This window comes from Protopterus annectens, chromosome 12.part0 (assembly GCF_019279795.1).
Source record: "Protopterus annectens isolate FY-2018-M chromosome 12.part0, PAN1.0, whole genome shotgun sequence".
NCBI lineage: Eukaryota > Metazoa > Chordata > Ceratodontiformes > Protopteridae > Protopterus > Protopterus annectens.
In genome coordinates, this window is record NC_056746.1 from 741205282 (window position 1) to 741226761 (window position 21480).

Here is a 21480-nt window from a genome sequence, read left to right on the forward strand (position 1 = left end):
TGGAGAGGACAGTAGGAGTTGTCATCCTACAGAGCAGATGGATGGACTGAAGAGTGCATGAAGGGCACACTCTTGCCTGAGCCAGGGAAACCTCTTTGAACAGGAACACCATACTCTGTAAGGTGGGATTAGGTACCAGTGCTGGGTAATCTGTCTGGCCATGTTTACCAATCATGCTTCCCATGCCTTTTCTTGCCAATGTGTCTTTCTAAGGAATGATGAGGAGGAGAATGATGGCAATGCTAAGCTGAGAGGCCTGAGATTCTGGTGGATCACTAAGGATACAATAAGGAATATGTGGTTATTGGAGCAGGTAACCTGGAAGTACACTTGAAGATGTATTCATCTTAGAGTATTCTGGAAGATGATGAGATTTTCTTCAAGTATATAAGGGTAGATAAAGATACAAGGCTAAAGAGGCACTATTGCAAACAAAGACAGTGTGCTTTTTGTTCTTCTATTTTGGATGTTTATATTCTGCTAGTGTGAGCTAGAAAGGGAGATGTGTGGACAATTACCATCTCAAAAGGGCATCTATAGGAAAGACAGTAGGAAGGTGGATAATGACAATTAAATTCACTTACAGCGGTTAGTGTTAGTTAAGGTCCATTAAGGGAAAAAATAAAAAAACACTTGTTTTCCATCTTTTCTTGAATTTCGACACATTGCTAACCTGTATTCATTAGAAAATAATAGTCACTATTAATTTTCTTTTGTGTGTAACCCTCAATGTCCCTCTGGGGCAGACATCCTGATCAGAGACTGCTTTCTTCTAAAGCCAAATCTTCCCCATAGTGCAACAGTTGTTGAGATCATAATGTCCATGGCTGGACTGTCACATCTCTGTTCCATTCACTTAGATGCAGTGCTAATTTTGAGAGGCCTCGGTACTGGTATCACTTACTGTTCTGCAGTGCCTCTTAGGAATGTTTTTCCTATTGATGTGTTACACAGTCTTTGAAAAAAAACATCCAGAAATATCAACTCATTGCTGAGATAACAAACGTTTTGGGAGATACTGCTTTTGTGTGCTTCAGTTCCTTCTCAAGTTACTCCTCCAATTTTCCCTCCCCCAGTAAGCCACAGTATCACATTTTCTGCCATGCAAGGTAGTCACTTATGCATAACAACAGACATCAGATAGAACTTTCTGTGTTGTGTGCCAGTAAAGGGACTCCCTCATCACTGTTCTCATTCATGTCATCTGGATAGCACATCAACAGTAAATAATGTTACAAAATGCTTCTATCAGTCCTTAACATGCAAGAGTCTCAGCATTCCAGAAACTGTATTCTGCTCTATTTATTAGAATACATATAGGCTACTCACAGCTGTTGGTATGTCTGCAAGCAAATACAAAAACAATGCTTCAACTGCTAAAGGGGACCACAGTTGTGTCAAGCCTGCTGCACTGATATCAGAAGCTCCTTCACCATGGTAGGTGTCATCCCATCTCTGCTCCATCACTGTTTGTTACACCATTCAAAGTAATAACACACATACACACACACACAAACATACATATACTTGGTGAACCATGGAAATTCATCTCCAAACCACAATGATGTAACAGCTGTGGGGTACTACAACTGCTGAGGATCTCAACTTAGACCATCCAACAGTTGCTGCAGCAGACCTACTGCACTGATGCTAGAAGTTTTCACAAGTCATGTGTTAGTTCTGCTGTTCTCCATCAATCTCTGTTACACACACACACACACACACACACACACACACACACACACACACACACACACACACACACACAGACACACACAATGTATCAGTGAACATTTTTACAGTGAGCTGATCGAAGGAAGGACACTCAGCAAACTCGGAGCTACAATATATAACATTAAGTATCCTGTTTTTTGTTTATTTTGAGCACATAATTCAGTGACATCTTGTTTTAGCCAAAGCCATCAGGCATTTCAGTGAGAGAGAATTGTTTGAGGTCATTGGCTGACTGGGGTCTCCTGGACTACAGCTTAGACTAAGCACCTTATTGGTTCTTTTGAGATTTCTTTCTTAAAAGCTGTCTCAGGTTTCAACTTTCTGTTACCTAAGCCATTTTACAGTGAGCTGATCGAAGGAAGGACACTCAGCAAACTCGGAGCTACAATATATAACATTAAGTATCCTGTTTTTTGTTTATTTTGTTCTTTATTTCTTTGTTGTTTATAGCACTTTGTGTACTGTGTATTTTTTCTAGCTAGTTTCACTGTGTGTGAGGTATTAACTGGAAATTGTCCACTCTTATTAAGCATCTGTTGGGTTGTTTGTTTATGATAACTTGTTGCAGTTAAACTCTTTTTTCTAGTGGCTCCTTTAGCTGTTTAAAACTTTCATTTAAAGGCTCACTGCTGCTTTTCAGCTGTGAGTAACATTTCTGCTGTTTGTTTCCCACCCTCCTTCACTGTTGGTATAGTGTTTTTATAGTTGGTGGCTTTGCAGTTGCCCGCCCCTAGTGTAAATTTGATCTGGGACCCTCCTCCCAGTCTAGTGTGATTACCTCATTCTACCCAGTACAGGGAGAGCATTTGAGAAGGCCAATCAGCTTAGTTTCTGCTACTCCTTTCTCTCTTTCCTTTCTCTCTTTCAAAAAAAAAAAATATCTGCTTTTACTGTATTTGTGTTTTTTCCTACTTTATTTTGCTTTTGCATCATCTTAAAAGTACTCAATTGTATTTATTACTGCTTGGTGTAACTCATTGTAAGCCTTTTAGTTTAAGCACCTGGGCTTCAGACCAGTTTTACATTAGGAAGGTTTGTGGTCTGCACTGTAGTGGCAGAACAGGTAGCTTACATCCTTCTAAGTTGGGAACTGCTGATTGAGGGCTCAGTGTCTGTTATTCTAAAAGTGTATTCATTCTGGGTTAAGCACTTGGGCTTGAGGCCAGTTATTTTACATTAAGAGGGTTCGTGTTCTGCACTCTTGTGGGAGGAGAGGCTGGACTCTGTCCTTCTGAGCTGGGAATTTCTGGTTAAAGCTTATAGTGCCTGCATATTTGAACTGCTTCCTAATGAAATTGGTACACCTTGTTTGCTGTAGCATAGACTAGATCCAGGCCTGCTGAATCTAGCTTTGTTTGTATAACTTGAGCACTAATCCAGGCATTCTTTAAAGTATTCAGTTGTATTTATTACTGCTGGTAGTAACTTGATTAAAGTGTAGCTATCATTTCTAAGTCTTTTGGATTAAGCACTTGGGCTTCAGACCAGTTGTTTTACATTAGGAAGGTTTGTGGCCTGCACTGTGGTGGCAGGACAGGTAGCTTACATCCTTCTAAGTTGGGAACTGCTGATTGAGAGCTCAGTGTCTGTTATTCTAAAAGTGTATTAGTTCTGGTTTAAGCACTTGGGCTTCAGGCCAGTTATTTTACGTTAAGAAGGATTGCGGTCTGCACTCTTGTGGGAGGAGAGGCTGGACTCTGCCCTTCTGAGCAGGGAATTTCTGGTTAGAGGCTTATAGTGCCTGCATATTCTAACTGTTTCTTACTGAAATTGGTACACCTTGTTTGCTGTAGCATAGACTAGATCCAGGCCTGCTGAATCTAGCTTTATTTGTATGCTTGTTGTTTGTTTATTCCCCTGAAATGCTAATTCCACCTAAAACGCGGCCTTTTAGCACTTCTGTGGATCCCTAGTGATATCTGCATTGCTTACTGTACTTATTTCCTTGTTTCACTTGAAAGAAAGTTACTGTTTGTCATTTTTGCATTTAAGTCACCTGTAACACATTGCATTTAAGTTACCTAGCACTTGCTCACTAAAGCAATTATATAAGTCAGCTCTAAAAAATTAAAAGCACTACACACTCACAAACTCCCCTTGAGTACCTTGTTCCCCAGTGGCCCTTTTTTTCAATTATAAAGGAATTCCCAATACTATTCTAGCATGTCCAAAGGTCAGTTGTCAATCTCCTCTCCGGTCCAGCTGGTGAATCTGGGAATCTTGAGGCAATGTTACAACTGCCTCATGTACACAGACAACCCTCTCCTCCTCCCAACAAATTCCAACACATGTGAGAGATGCAACCATATAGCCAAACTGGAGGCTAAGCTCCCTCAACTCGGTACAGGCGTAACCAGTCAGGAGGAGAAGGAAACCACACTCACTACAATTCCAGTCTCACATAGACCTACCACGACAACAAACCAAACAAATAAACACACAAAAACATACTCGGAGGCTCTAAATAAAAATCTGCCTAAGCAGCAGAGACCTCCAAAGCAGACACCCAAGAAACCGCTACCCCAAAACAAAACACGTGCAACACATAGCTCACAAAGCCAGTGTGCCGAACAGTCACAGCCCTTAAGGCTAAACAACACACCTGATACACTTGTAATAGGTGACTCTATCATCAGGCACACTGACGTCCCGCTCACCAGGCTGAACAAGGAGAAGGTCACGGTGAGCTGCCTGTCGGGCGCTAGGATCCGCCACATAACACAAGCACTCAGGTCACTCCAAGGCAAATACAAATATGACTCAGTCATTGTCCATGCTGGTGTGAATGACCTGAGACGTACCTCCCTGAACTACATGAAAAGAGACATAGAGGAGCTCTCTGAGCATGTAGCCCAGGCTGGTATGACCCTGACCTTGAGTAGCATCTTACCCTCACCAAGAATGATGCCACAATATGAAGACAAGATGATCACTTTCAACAATTGGCTTAAGTGTTGGTGTCATTCAAAGGGGATCCAATGCCTGTCAGCCAGGGATGACATGCTCGACAAACCACGATGCTTCACTAGGGACGGCTTGCACCTGTCACCCCTGGGCTTTCGGATATTGGCAAAGATTCTTGCTACCCCCACAGTGCCTTTTTTAGGCAAGGCTCAAAAGACAAACCCACCTCCATAGGTATCACAAGGGATAAGAAACTAAGAGTAATGCTACTCAACGCCAGAAGTCTAAACCTCAAGATGCACACACTCGAAACTCTCCTTAGCATGGAGAACATCGATATCTGTGCAGTAACAGAAACCTGGTTCAAGGCTCCCAAGAGCACCCCAGCACTACCAGGTTATACCTCATACCATGCTTTTCAGACCCAAAACTTGGACCGAACCACAAAAGGAGGGGGAGTATCAATATTCGTCAAAGATACCCACATCTCCAGGTTGGTGGCACAGCACGAAGCATCAGAGACTATCCATGTGCAACTAACTGTGGGTAAAACTGCCTTCCAGTTTATAGCCTGCTACAGACCACCCTCCCAAACACAGGAACCCCACTTGGCCTTCCTGAGAATACTGGAAAATATGAAGGTCTCCCCAAACACCATTATATTGGGCGACTTCAACTACCCAAACATAGACTGGGAGCATTACTCTAGCTCCAACACCCTAGCCCAAAGGTTCCTAGAATTTATAAACTCAAATGCTATGGAACAACTTGTTACCACTCCCACAAGAGGGAAAAACATACTGGACCTGATCATCACCAACATGGGGACACTATGCTCCAGACCAGAAGTGTATCCCTCACTGGTAAGATCAGACCATAAACTAATCTCACTGGATATTCACATTCCGACCCCACCCCCTGCCCAGAAAACCACAGTGAAAAACTTCTCTAAAGCAAATTTCACACGCCTCAAAACTGAGGCGAAATCCTTCAAAGCCCCCGGGCCTGTGGAAAATACAGCCCAGACCGCAGAATCCTTTATAAATGCATTCTATGAACACCTTCAGGAATGCATGGATCATGCAATCCCAAATAAAACTAAGACCCAATCCTCCAAAGGCAGACGTCCTGTCTGGTGGACCCCAGCCATAAACAAACTATACAATAGAAGGAGGAAGCTACTGCATGATAGAGCAAAATCCCAAAAAGGGAAGGCATCTTTGATCAGTATTAGCAAAAAACTACAGGCACTCATAAAATCGTCTAAGGCCAGCTTCGAGAGAAAAATTGCACAGGACACTAAGGATAATCACAAGACTTTTTTTAGTCATGTTAGGAACCTGGGTGGGAATTCCCAGATATGCTCAGAATTAGTCCAAAATGACAAAAAATACACCGAGCCCACAGACATTGCCAACATCCTAGCTGACAGGTTCAGTGCAAACTTCTCCCCCCTCTCCCCACCAAAAGGGCAAATATCTATCCCAACAGAGTGCTGCCCCCCTGACATCTCAGATGCTCAGGTAAGAGCCGCCCTCTCCAAAGCTAAAAACACAGAATCAATGGGACCAGATGGTGTCCTGGGCTGCGTCCTACATGAACTCCAAGAAGAGCTAAACCCAAACATAAAACTACTGTTCAATCTTAGCCTTACTACAGGATATGTACCCAAAGAGTGGCGTACAGCAACAGTGGTCCCTCTTCACAAAGGTGGTGCCTCAACGGATCCTGGAAACTATCACCCCATAAGCCTGACTAGCTTGGTCTGCAAAGCTATGGAAAGGATCATCATGGACCTCATAAATAAAGATATTGGGGACCTACAGACACTGGATCCTACCCAGTTTGGCTTTGTTAAGGGCAGATCCTGCCTCTTAAAGCTGGTCGATTTCTTTGAAACAGTAACCAAGGCCATTGACGAGGGGAAGGTGGTCCACACAGCCTACCTGGACCTCGCAAAAGCCTTCGATACAATACCCCACTCGGGCATTATAGATAAGCTCACCAGCTTAAATATAAACCCCTATGTCACTAGATGGGTTGCAAACTGGCTCAAGGACAGAACCCACATGGTTAGAATTGCTGGAGCCATGTCAGACTCCAAACCAGTTACAAGTGGCGTCCCACAAGGCTCAGTCCTGGGACCTCTCTTGTTCGGTATATATTTCTCGGCGGTACAGGCCAAAACGGAAGGACTGTGGCTGACCAAGTTCGCAGATGACTGCAAACTGGGCGCCATAATCAACTCTCCAGCTGACACAAGCATCCTCCAAAAGGGCCTCATAGAAACAGACAACTGGTGCCAGAGCCATGGCCTCAAGCTAAACGCCAAAAAGTGTATAGTCATCCCCTTTGGCAAAAACAAAGTGCCCACAAATTACCACATAGGTGGTAATCCATTAAGTACAGAAGAAGTCATTAGGGACCTGGGGACCCAAGTTGATAGCAATCTCTCATTTGACAACCACATGGCCAAAGTGGTTAGAAAAAATTTTATATAGCCCACCTAATCATGAAGGGATTCACATCTAGATCAAGGGAGGTCATCGTACCTCTTTACTCATCCCTCATCAGGCCCATAATTGAGTACAATGCCCCTTTTGGGATGTACCTTACCAGACACCTGCAGCAACTGGAAAGACCCCAAAAGTACCTCACCAAGAGGATCAAAGGGCTCAAACAGATGCCATATGCTGCCCGGTTAAAGAAACTCCAGCTCTACTCAGTGGCTTACCGCCTGCTCAGAGGCGATCTGTGCCTGACGTATAAAGCCATGTCCAACCCGGAATTAATGGACATGCTGCACCTCAGAAAATCCAAATCCCATTGAGCTACGCCGAGAGACTTGAACCTCAGCACTGAAATAAATAGGACATGCTGGAGGGACAGATTCATAACCCAGAGGCTCCCTTCACTCTGGAATAAAATCCCATTCCAGGTTAAGCAGAGTCCCACATTGACTCTCTTCAAGAGGAATCTTGATGAGTGGATGGGAGATCGTAGGTTTACCCCGGCTATCACTTCTGTGTCACTGTTAGACAGAGGCACAGTATACTAACCTCAAAAAAAGGCATAGCAAAATTAATTTAAAATGGGTGGCGAAAGCCAAACACACTCTGGCTAGGCTTATAAATGCCCTAGGGCAGATAGCCTAGTATGAACCTATGAACCTATGAACCTATGAACAATAGTGCACTGTCTACCTGTCCACAAAACAATGGTGCAACAGCTCTGGAGGACTCCAGTTGCCAAGGATATCAGCTTAGGGAACCCACCAAAAGTTGCTGTAGCAAGCCCACTGTAATGACACCCAAACATTGCCCAACAGGGCAGGTGTCACCCCAGCTCCACTCAATTGTTCAGTGTCACACTATCTACTGGAGTGCCTTCTGTGTGGAGTCTGCATGCCCTCCCTGTGTTCATGTGAGTTTTCTCCGGATATTCCATTTTCCTCCCACATTACAAAGACATGTGTCTGGTGTGTTTCTCCCTAGGTCTTTGCTGAAAATTGGCTTTGTTTCAAGTCAGACTTTCTTGGTAAACAAATGTTAAATAAATAAAATAAAGAAATGCACATAGACACAGATAGAATTTCAATAAGATCCACTGAAACTGTTCCTAGGTCATCTGCAGATTGCTTAAAAATAACTATTGTCTGAAACTCAAAAATGATGACAAGTCACTTATTTTTTTATTTCTCAAGGAACTGTCAAAATTCTTGGGAAGGAGTGAATAGAAAAATATATAGCAGTGTAGAGTGGAATGCAGTACTGACATTAACTTGGACAGAAAAGTGTGCACATTGATAGAGACATTGATAGTATGCATTATATTGCTCTTAACAGAAACACATTGAGTAACATTGGTAAATGTGTAATGGAAATTTTACTGACTCTGCATACTAAAGCAACAGTAATGATAATTAGAAGTTAACATCAGTGGCCTGTCTGAGAGATAGCAAGATTGCCAACTGCATTATTATATAATGATCTCTCTGAAATAAGACTATTATTTGATGGATGATAAGAGTATTTGCTTGCAGACATATCAACAGCTGTCAGTAGCCAATATGAATTTTAATAAACAGAGCAGAACACAGTTTCTGGAATACTTGGAGTCCTGCATGTTAAGCATTGATACAAGCATGTTGCAACATTATTTACTGTGGAAATGCTATTCAGTGCCCCTGCACTGGCCATGTAATCAAGGAGCCACAATCCTCACCACTGGCATCAGTGGGGGATGTACACACTGGGAGGATGACTGTACACACACAGCAAAGTGCAATTTCCCTTAAGAGCACACAGAGATCACAGCCACTCTGGGGATGGTTTCTCCCTCTTTCTCCAGATCCCCAGTAAGACTCCCCACTGGCACAGCTATAAGGTTAAGATCTCAGCTAAGGGGCGAAGACCTCCAGCACCCTCTCTGTCCAACCAGTGCTTCATGTCCCTACCTAAGGAGATGATATATACACACACACACACACACACACACACACACACACACACACACACACACACACACACACACACACACACACACACACACACACACACACACACACACACACACACACACACACACACACACACACACACACAAACACACAAACACACACACCTGGGGAAGGCTGGCACAGGTTTACAAGCTATGCCTCCTTATGCCCAGACTATCAGACTATAAGGTAGTTTCCACTGCCACCAACCCCTTTCATCAGCTACTATAAGGCCCTTACAAAGGGTGTTCAATCCTACTGTGTAATGTTACTATATCCAAATGGTAGATTTGACCAAGCACTAGGCTATTAGGAGTGGCCTGTACAGTGTCATCAAATACGTATGCAAGTAATAAGAGCTTAAATATCTCTAAACAAACCAGCCACAATTAAAAGATTTAAACATATTTAATAATAAATAATAAAAGAACAAGACAATACTCAGTAAGCAAACACACTAACTTCAGAGTTCAAAATCTCGGGAAATATTTTAAAACAACATTGCAGGACAGTCTCAAATAAATACAGAAAACATGAAAACAGTCTCAAATAAAAAGAGAAACATGAAAGCATGATGAACTAAAATTCAATATATACATCAACCAATGCATAAAAAAACACCAAAAACTAGGCCTCCTGTACAGTAATCATAAATTCTTTCTCCCTCCTCCAAACCCTCCTTGGCCACATCTCTCCTCTTATCCTGTCTTCCATATGCTGCACCAGTCCTTACTAGCCTCCACGCATCTCTAATCAGCAAACTAGAGCAAACCTACAACAAAATAGCCAGGTTTGCCTCCAACCTCCCCTATAAATCCCACCACTACCTTGCCCTAAAGACTTTACAGTGGCCTGAATTATCCAAACAACTGCTCCTTCTACAATTACATCTAACATATTATATCCTATATAACCCTACTTCCTGCTCCTCCATTTCTAATATGGTATCACTATACAACCCCTGATGCCAGCTTCGTACATCTGATAAACATCTTTTGGACATCTATAAATCCCAAATAAAAATATTGGAAAGTCACTCTACAAATACTCAGCAGCCCACTCCTGGAACTCCCTCCCACATAACATAAGAAGTATCCCCCAAAAGTCCCAGTTCAAACTTGAACCTAAACACTACCTACAAAACACCTGGTCCTGTCCCTGTCAAGCTCAAACCTGACTTCCACTTACCATTTTCCTAAATCTACTTCTTTTCTCTTGTATCCTTTCTCTTTCCTCAATTCCTTCCTCCACTCCATAGTACTAATACTGTCACATACCAACACCCTGTTCTTCTCAATAAATCATTGTATCCAGTTTACCTTGCTGTTACTGTATAGATATGCACATAAACCTGTATAAAACTGTTATACTAGCTAAATAACTGTTTACATCCAGACTATCCTGTTTATACTTTACTAGTCAGACTATCTTGTTGTTGTTGTTCAAGTTATACTCTGAAACCCATATAAAGTTGTTAAATAAGTTGACTTCACTGTATTGTATATATTCTATATTATTTGCCATTTGTGATGTAAATTTTTGCCTTGAATGACTGTAATTGTAACTGGAGCCTTTCTCCTCGGGTTCTCCACTGAAAATGGGCCACTAGCTCAGGTGGACTAACCCAATTAACAAATGACAATAAATAAAATAAATAAATTTCAACTAATCTTTACTATATTTATTTATTTTATTTCTTTATTTATTTATTTTACATTTGTTGACCGAGATAGTCCAACTGGATGCATGTCCATTTTCAGCGGAGGTCCGGGGAGAAAATCTCCAAGGGTAAGCAGATACAGCATTACATAATACCAGCATTACATTTTACAAACAGACTATTTACAGAGATTACATAAGTAAGCAAGTTAAACAAGTTCCACAGGTTACAGTTAATCCTGAGCACAAGTCAGGATTAAATTAAATTACACAGTAAACTGGTTAACAGATTTTTACACATTCTAGAGAGAGTTAGCCAGGCTTGATACACTGACATAGCCAGTTAAGTGACAAATGTTGTTTGAGTCTAGTTTTAAATTGACCTAAGGTGGAAAGTAAGGTAATATCAGCTGGAAGAGAGTTCCAGGATCTACTTACAGAGTTTGCAAAGAGAGAATCACCGGCTGTGTTATTAATTTTGCTAGTCTGAATTAGTAGTTTGTTAGAGGATCAAAGCAGTCTAGAATTGTTATGGGGGGATAATATTTTTAAGTGCAGGAGTGTTGTCCGGATTATAGAGGATTTTATAGTCCATAATCAGTTGGTTATACTGGATTAGGCTGGGTAGTTCAAGCCACCCAAGCTGATTTAGATTGATGCAATGATGTGTCCTAAAAGGCAGCCCAGTGGCAAACCTGGCAATGTGGTTGTAGCAAATTGAGAGTTTGTTAAGGACAGTCTTGTTTAAATTCGAGAGTAGAGGGGATGCATACAGAAGGGTTGAAAGAATGTGAGAGCGAGCTATGGTAATTTTAGCTGGAGGGGTTAGGAAGGCTTTTATTCTGTAAAGTAACCCTAGTTTTTTATTGATGGTTTTGTTAGTTTGGTTAACATGTAGGTCAAATTTTAGATTATTGTCTATGATGACACCTAATAGTTTTGTAGATGGGTTAGGGGAGATTATTGTGCCATCATTTGATTTTATGGTAAAAGTGAAAGCAGTAGATATACATGTTGGTGAAAATAACAGCATTTTAGTTTTTTGGGGATTTAGGATCAGACGATGTTCAGAAAGCCAGTTTTCTATTGTATTAAAGGTGGTCTGGGTAGCTGACCATAACTCTACTGGAGATGTGGCTGAGCAAATCAGGTTAGAGTCATCAGTATATTGGATACAGCTGACTTTTGGGATGACAGTATAAAGGTCGTTAATGAAGATGGAGAACAGCAAGGGCCCTAGTATATAGCCTTGTGGTACTCCAAGGGTGTTAGATAGAAGGTTAGAGAGTTTGTTCTGCCAGAGGACAGCCTGCTTTCGACCATTCAGGTAGGATTGAAACTATTGGAGGGCTCCAGTATCTAGACAGAATGTTTGCAGGGTGTGGATTAAAAATTGGTGATCAACTATATCGAATGCCTTGGAAAGATCCAAAAAGAGGGCTGAGAATATATAATTATTGTTGCGATTATGGTTTATGGTGTTAGTAAAGGTTAGGAGGGCTGAAGTAGTGCTGTGATGAGGACGGAAGCCATGCTGAGTGTCTGCCATAAGGTAATTTTGGATTAGGTGGTGCATGAGTTGTCTATGAATACATTTTTCCATAATCTTTGCAAGTGGAGAGAGTATAGCTATTGTCCTATAATTGGAGAATTCAGTAGAGCTGCCTCCTTTGTGAAGTGGCATTACATAGGATATTTTCCTGATGGTGGGAATTTTAGCTTCTACTATGGTTCGATTGATTAGTATTGAGACGGGGTAAGCAATAGCATCAGCTGATTTTTGTAGGTACTCAGCAGGGAGTTGATCAGCAGAAAGTGTACTGGGTTTTAATTTTTTGATCAAGGTACGGATAAGTGAAGTGGCGACTGGTTGGAAGCTGAACGCGAGTAGGTTTCTAGGGGTGCTACTTTCAGGACCAGGGGAGCTAGGAGGTAGTTGGCTAGCTAGGGCTTGAATTGTCTCAGTAAAGAATTGGTTAAAACTATCAGAAACATCTTCAGGGGTTTTATCAATAGTAGTAGCAGGGATTGGGGTTGAAGTTTGTCCAGGATGTAGTAGATTATTTATCCCTATCTATATCTAAAAGAGATACAATGCCCTAAATATGGCTTACAGAACAGCAAGCAGGGAGATGTGAGCGGATGTTTCCAGGTCAAAGACAAAATACAAAATGCACAGTCTCTCTCTGACAGCTTTCCCAAATTAATATCAAACATTACTGCTGGGTCAGCTTGGATGACATCACTATTTGTCACCTGACTTCAGTTCCCAGGCTAAACAGAAACTTAACAGAATTTAACATCCCTGTGTGAGAAATACATATCTCTCAGATCTTTACAGATCCTGGAAGTTGCAAAACAATAAAACACTTTTACATTTTAAAGCTAGTAATTACTTTTCTTTCAAGAGAATAGAAAAACTTCTAGAACTAGACATTGTGTCTGCTGTTGAACTGAAACTGGGAGATAACATCTATTGTTTATGGTCCAGCTATAAAGTAAATTAACCTCAACTATTCTTATGTTTTGCAAGTTAATCTTCTATGTTCCAGCATGGTGTGCTGTGGTTACATTCTTGAAGCTCAGTACATAACATATAGTTTTGTATAAATCATATCAATATTCCCAAATGACATAGGATTATTTACAAAATTCCAGATAGCTGGGCTAACAGCATGACACAGATGACATGAATATGAAGAGAAATGCAGGAACATTTCTACTGGCACACCACACAGACAGTTCTGTCTGATTCCCATCCCTATGAATAGCTGACTAACTAAACTTTGTAGGGTAGGAAATGTGATACTGTGGCTTACTGAGAGAGGGAAAATGGGATGAGTAACTTGAGAATGAAATGAAGCACACAAAAGCAGTATCTCTCAAAAAAAGTATGTTGTGTCAGCAATGAGTTGATATTTCTGGATGTTTTTTTTTCAAAGAATGTGTACCACATCACTCAGAAAGAGATTTGTAAGAGGCACTGCAGAACTGTAAGTGTTACTAGTACAGAGGCCTCTCAAAATTAGCACTGCTTCTCTATTCTTCCATTCTAAGTGAATGGAATTGAGATGTGACAGTCCAGCCATGGGCATTATACTCTGAACAACGGCTGCGCTATGTGGAAGATTTAGCTTTAGAGGAAAGCATGCTCTGATCAGGATGTCTGTCCCCAGAAGAACACTGAGGGTTACAAACACAAGAAAATTGGTAGTGACCAATACTTTCTGATGAATAAGAGTTAGCAATGTATAGAAATTCAAGAAAAGATAGAAAAAAGTGTTTTTTTCCTATAGTGGTCCTTTAAGTATTATTATACATATAGAAGAGCTGATTTAACTAGAGAGAGTTATGGGTTACTTAGTATGGTTTATATCGTGGAATTCAGGTAAGTACAATTTGTCTGAGGTAGTTATTAACTTTGCCTGTGGAGCTTAAGTGCAATCACTGTGGCATACTGTGGTGGATGTGTGAGGGATAACTGCATTCAACTTATCCTTACACATATGTTTAAACCATTATGTTTTCCATTGTTGTATAACTATGTATACTATAGTGAATATCCTTTCATACAGGTTTTATATATATATATATATATATATATATATATATATATATATATATATATATATATATATAAATATACACATTATATATATATATATATGTGTGTGTGTGTGTGTGTGTGTACCAAAAATAGGTAAAACCAGTTGTACAGGAATGATAGCATTTGACATGCTCAAAAAAACTGTTGTCATAAATGCTAATGTAAGATCCATGTTAAAGATCACCTTGCATTCTTACTAAAAACAAGGAAACAGGATTCAAGCTGGTATCGCTTGTTGATTCCATGGTTTATTAACTAAAAGCAAATGATGACCACTTTCATTGTTCTCAAAGCTTCATCAAATCTAAGTTATTCCAATAAGTAACAATTAATACATATGTTTGTATTTTCTATACAAAAAGCCATGTAAATTACAATGAAGGTAATAATCCATGAGCACATAAACAGATCACATTCAGTGACAGTGATTGGAACAGTGATACATACTTAGCTAGTATTTTTTATTGTGATTGGTGCTGTATACTCTAAGTAAGTAAGTACAAAACCACTGTGTATCTGTTAGTCATTGTGATGGATATAGTGACAAATAATAATGTAAACATCTAGTCCTGTCTTTATATTATATTACTATAGTAAATAATAATCAAACAGATAGCAGTGGGATTCACGTCTGCTTGAAATACTGTGATGCTAGAGGAGAAGAGTACGGTGGTTATCTGAACTCAAAAAAGAATTATACTGCTAATCTTGTGCTTACCAAAAAATTATTATTGAAAAGTGCTTTTGCCCATTTCTGTTAAACTAAAGGGCTTCCTCGGATCTCATTATGCTTGAATGTACTAATGTGATAGTTCATATTACTGATTATGCATATCAAAATATGAGCACTTCAAGTTAATAGTAAAATAATCATCAGATAATTAAAAGCATTACAAAGAAAAGAAAAAATAAATAAAAATCAGTAGTCTAACAAACTATATATAAACAAAAATGTGTGTTTGTGTGTGTATATATCTGTATATATATATATATATATATATATATATATATATATATATATATATATATAGATAAATATAGATATATATATATATATATATATATATATATATATATATATATATATATATATATATATAAATTAAACATCTAGGACTAAAGATAAGAATGAAAATCAAAATAATCAAGCATAGCCATAAAAAATAGAGTGAGAAAATATATATGTATATCAAGATTGAGTGTGTTCACTGTGCAAGTTATGTAACATTAAATTCTACCCAAGGAAATAGTCAGTAGTGCACGGAGAACACACAGAGGGATAGTCTGCAGTGATGCAGGGCAGAATCACTGGATTCTGTAGGAAGCTGTTTATTCTTCATATGGAGTGCTTCTCCACTTTGTTTGGACCAATGAGATAATGATGCCCCTTTCCAGTGAAGCTAGTATTCACTCCAATTGAAGATCATTGTGGTCTGCAAGTGATGTATTTTTGCTGACCGAATATATCCCTGTAAAGTTGAACATTTTGTATTTTTTAGTGGAGGATGTTTTATATGACTGTTAAAACAGCTGTTTGCTAACATTATTTTTCATGGTAATTCCTGCCAAAGGTATAGATTGGGAGTAACTACAGAGGGAGTATGGATTGCAGATGTGTAATGGCTTACATTATTAGTCAAGTGAAGAAATTGGTATGACTTCCCTATCTTATCTGGGGGGTGGGACTACTGGAGGAATGCACTATGCTGCAAAAGTCACTTCTGAATCTTATATCATCCTTTACAAATAGTTCCCTCCCTCACCAAGTTTCTCTTTTAATCCCATCCAAAAGTAACAGTGGTTTATATACAGCTCTCAACTGAGAGGTTATTGATGTAAGTAAAAAATATGTTTGTGTGAAAAAAAATAACTTTTCAGTCTTTGTTTAAAATTTCTGGCACTAATCTCCAAAATCTTTTAAGGAGGACAAACAAAACTTTAGTTATGTGCACTAGTTATATTATAATTACACACAACAATTAACCAATTAATTCTCAATACATAGCTTTAAAGTCTCAGTACCCAGTTTCAGTACAACCATGATGCTATTCATGTGCTGAGTACCCTTTCATAAATTCATAATTCATAAAAATGTTTGCCTGTTTATGTCTGCATTTAATCCTAGTGGTTGATATGTATTACATGATATTTTATTACAAAATAATGTTTTTTATATAACAACTATTTTGATTGGTCTATGTAATAACATTATGAATTTAAATTCCTATGCGTAATTATTTTTTATGAAATGTCTAACTAAAGGGCTTGAAACATGGTTGATTTCTGATATTTTATTTGGAAGTTTATTTCTTCCAAAACTTCAATCAGAGTGGAAATTTCATTTCTCCTTTATACACCTTGAAACATTCACAAAATGCATAAATCATTCCTTCTGTAATATATATATATATATATATATATATATATATATATATATATATATATGTGTGTGTGTGTGTGTGTGTGTGTGTCTGTGTGTGTAGTTGCCCAGCCTGGGTTACCTGGGATAGCTCTGCTGAGTGAAACAGCTGGACATAAAACCAACCAACCTGCCAAACATGAACTGAGAATTGCTACGCTTAATGTAGGTTCACTGACAGGACACAGCTTAGAAGTGGATGACATGATGATACAGAGGCTGGACATCCTAGGTATCCAAGAGATGAGATGGAAGGGCAGTGCAACAAAGCCACTTGGCTTGGGATCCAGACTCTACTACTCAGGTGGTGGACAGGCTAGAAATGGTGTAGGAATTGTGGTGAGACAGAGGCTTCAGAAGTCAGTGAGGGATATCATCGAATTAATGACAGACTCATGGCAATCAGACTCCAGTGTAATGATAGGACAATATTCATAATCCAAGCCTATGCCCCACAGCAGGGTTGTGATAGTGAGGAAAAGAGTGCATTCAGACAGCAGTTGCAGGACCTACTAGATAAAGCAGGACAACATGAACTGGTGTTGATAATGGGTGACTTAAATGTACATATCGGGACAGACAGAACAGGATATGAGGACTGCCTGGGTCCACATGGCTGGAGCAATAGGAATAAAGAAGGAGAAGCCATTCTAGACTTCTGTCTGGCAAATGGCTTGATAGTAGCCAACACATGGTTCAGAAAGAGAGACAGTCACAACATCACATACAAGAGTAGCCAACATGCAACTCAGGTAGACTTCCTCCTAGTAAGGAAAAGGCACTGGGGTAGACGCCATGATTGCAAAGTCATCCCCAGTGAAACAGTTGGTTCACAGCATAAATCAGTAGTTACCACAATTAGCTGCAAGCAGTGGTCAGAGATGGCTCTAAGGTCAACAGAGACCAGGCTGAAGACCTGGAAGTTGACTGGAGAGAAAGTACAGCAGTTCAAGGAATTACTCAGGGCTCTCGCACCCCAAGAAGAGGAGGAAATAGGTGGAGTTGAAGAAGAGTAGCAGCGCCTAAAAACACCATATGTTAGGACTACAGAAAAGATATGTGGCCGAGCCAGGTATGAAAATAAGGTACATATGGAAAGTGGGTGGTGGAATGCAGAAGTGCAGGAAGTAATCAAAAGAAAGAAGGAGTGCAGGAAGAAGTGGGAGATTGAAAAGACTGACCAAGCTAGGAAGGACTACTGGTTGGCTAGCAATGAAACTAAGAAAGTAGTTGCAATAGCAAAGAATAGGGCATCAGAGGCACTCTATCAGCTTTTGGAAAGTGACTCAGTAAGAGGCACAAAGAAACTATACCAGGTTGCAAGGCAAAGACAGAAAGATAAAGAAGATAGTCACACACCCTTCATAAGGGATTCCAGCAACAACCTTCTTACCAGCCCACAGGACATCAAAGGCAGATGGAAGGAGTATTTCCAGCAGCTTCTGAATGAAGAAAACCCCACGAAAGTGGTACTGTCCCAGAAACAGCCTACAATGAGAGTAGAAGAGGAGCCCAGCTTAGAAGAAGTAAGAGCAGCATTAAGGAAAATGAAGTCAGGGAAAGCAGCAGGCTCAGATGAGGTCACAGCAGATATGATAAAGATGCTTGGTGAGCTAGGGGAGAAATGGCTCCTGAGGGTACTAATTGCAGTGTGGAGAGAAAGGCATATCCCAGATGACTGGAGAATAAGTATACTTGTGCCAGTGTAAAAGAACAAAGGGGACATCCACAACTGTGGACAGTACAGAGGCATCAAACTCCTACCACATTACATGAAAGTTCTGGAGAGGGTGATTGATAAACGGATACGCAGAATAGTAGAATGTAAGATGGGAGATGAACAGTTCAGATTCATATCAGGATGCAGCACAATTGACCCGATGTTTGCATTGAGACAGATACTTGAGAAGAAACTAGAGAAGAGGAGAGAGTCAAACTGGGCTTTCCTAGACTTGGAGAAAGCATATAACAAAGTCCCAAGAAAGCTGATCTGGGCAGTACTGCGGTGGTTTGAAGTCCCAGAAACATTGGTAGAATTAGTACAGGCTATATACAAGGACCCAGTGACTCAAGTACAAACAGTGTTTGGCCTCACTGAGGGGTTCCCAGTGGGAGTGGGTGTACACCAGGGTTCAGCTCTGAGCCCACTGCTGTTCATACTGGTAATGGACTACATCAGCAAACAGGTTGGAGGGGTCAGCGCAACAAAGCTGCTGTATGAAGACGATGTGGCAGTACAGGCAGACTCTGATCTAGAACTTCAGCAAAGGATAGGAGAATGGAATGCAAATCTGAAGGCACATAGGATGAAACTAAGCACAGATAAGACAGTGGTAATGGCAGCAGATTGGGGAAATCAGAAGAAGCTGATAATAGAGATAGATGGGAAGATAGTGGTGCAAGTAAACAGCTTCAAGTATCTGGAAGGGGTGGTTGAGGAGAAGGGTAGTCTGAATAAAGAGGTCAAAGCTAGAATCAGAGGGGCTGCAGCCAACTGGCATAGAGTATCAGGTGTAGTATATGACAAAAGAATGCCAAAGAAGCTGAAAAGTAAGGTGTACAAGACAGTGGTGCGACCAGTACTACTGTATGGTACAGAAACCTGGGCAGTAAAGGCAGAACAGTTGAAGAAGCTAGAGGTGATGGAAATGAAGTGCCTAAGAAAGGTGGTAGGATGCACACCACGGGACAGGTGAAGAAATAAGGACATAAGAGCAGAAGCCAAAGTAGCTCCGATTGCAGAAAAGATCAAAGAGAGCAGATTACGATGGTATGGGCACATGTGTAGAAAAGCAGAAGACAATCTGGTGAGGGAGATTTGGGACAGACAGGAAGAAGGTAAGAGGAAGCGAGGCCCAGCAAAGAGGTGGATGGATTGTGTGAAAGAAGATCTGCGACAGTCAGGCATGAGTGTTGAAGAAGGCAGGAGAGTGGCACTGAATCGAGAGAGTTGGCGACAGTTAATACGATACCCCGACCCCATGTAAATGGGAAAAAGGGGATGATGATGATGATAATGATGCTGTGTGTGTTTGTGTGTGTGTGTGTGTGTGTGTGTGTGTGTGTGTGTGTGTGTGTGTGTGTGTGTGTGTGTGTAGGGAAACTAGGTAGCCACCCAGGATACCATTCAGCTTGGGGCACTTTTCCTAGTTTCATTTATTAATTTTTAAGTAAACAAATGTTGATCTCAAGTTGACCTTGTACAAAGCAACAATGAATGTGATACCCTGTGCAGGAGATGCTTTATACCTGACTACACAGTTTTCTGGATTTCTGCTCCACCCTTCCCAAGACCTAGACAATGAAACAAAGACTCTCTGATACAGTGTCTTTCTCATTGGTAAGATGGCAAGTAGCAGACAGCCAGAAAATTTTGAAAAGTGGTATAAATCTAATTACTGCAGTAGATATAAAAAGCAGCAGTGGGAGTCCATGGTCAGTGTCACTGTGATGTTCTGCATGGGAATCCTTTGGTAGGATTCCAGCTTAGTAAGTACGGTCTGGATTGTAACAGCTAAGAGTTTTTTTATCTTAGTACACAATTAAATACTATGGGATGTGTACAACTTTGCAGTACTTGTATGAGTTTCTGTGAAATACGTTGAAAGACTTTACTGTGGCTGACTATTATGTATGCTGCATATAGGATCTTACTATCTTAGGATAAAAATATGTGAATTAGTTTAACTAAAATACAATGTCTCTTTCTAAGCAAAATACAATATTTTTAAGAGTTCATCACTTAGTAAGATGCTCCAATTTCTTTTTATAGCTATAATCATTTAAAAGTCCAGAAACTATCCCCCAGATTTAATAAACTCCATGTAGGAATAGTGTAATTCCTACACAGAGTGAATGGTGCCTGTGGCAGCAGCTCCCCCTTGGCAGTGCACCTTACATATTAATAAAGGTATGATACTGAGAGGTAGCCATTTACATGGTTACTGAAAAAGTGGTAGGGGGTGTGTTACAGTGCTCAGAGATGTATAACATACCCCCTGCACTGTGAAAGCACTGTAGGGCAATAAAATGTTAAAGAAAGTGTCCAAGGACACTTATTTATAATTTTATTTATGTATGCCACACAGGGTGCGTGTTACAGTGCCTGTAACACATCCCCTGCATTGTCAAAGTGCTGTATGGCTCCAAAACATCACAGAAAGTGTACTCAGGCACTTATTTATAATACTATGAAATACTTTCATACAGGGGATGTGTTACAGTGTCTGTAACACACCTCCTGCAGTGTGAAAGTACAATACAGCACTAAAATATTAAAGAAAGTGTCCTCGGACACTTTATTTATAATTGTATTTATTTATGCTACACAGGGGGTGTGTTACAGTGTCTGTAACACACCCCTGTACTGTCAAAGTGCTGTACAGCACTAAAATATGAAAGTGTAACTGTGCCCTGGGCAGTATATAAAATAAATATGTAGGGGGTGTGTTTCAGTGTCCGTAACACACACCCTGTAAAGTTTTAGTGCCATAATGCAGTGCAATTAAATGCGGAAATGTCATTTTGTCCCTGTGTGTTTTTTTTTGTTTTGTTTTGTTGTTTGTGTGACGTGACAATAAGCAAGTGCCAGATATCTAAAAATAGAAACTAAATGCTTTTAATTTTTTCCCAAAAGGTCAAGTTTAAGCATAGCTGAAC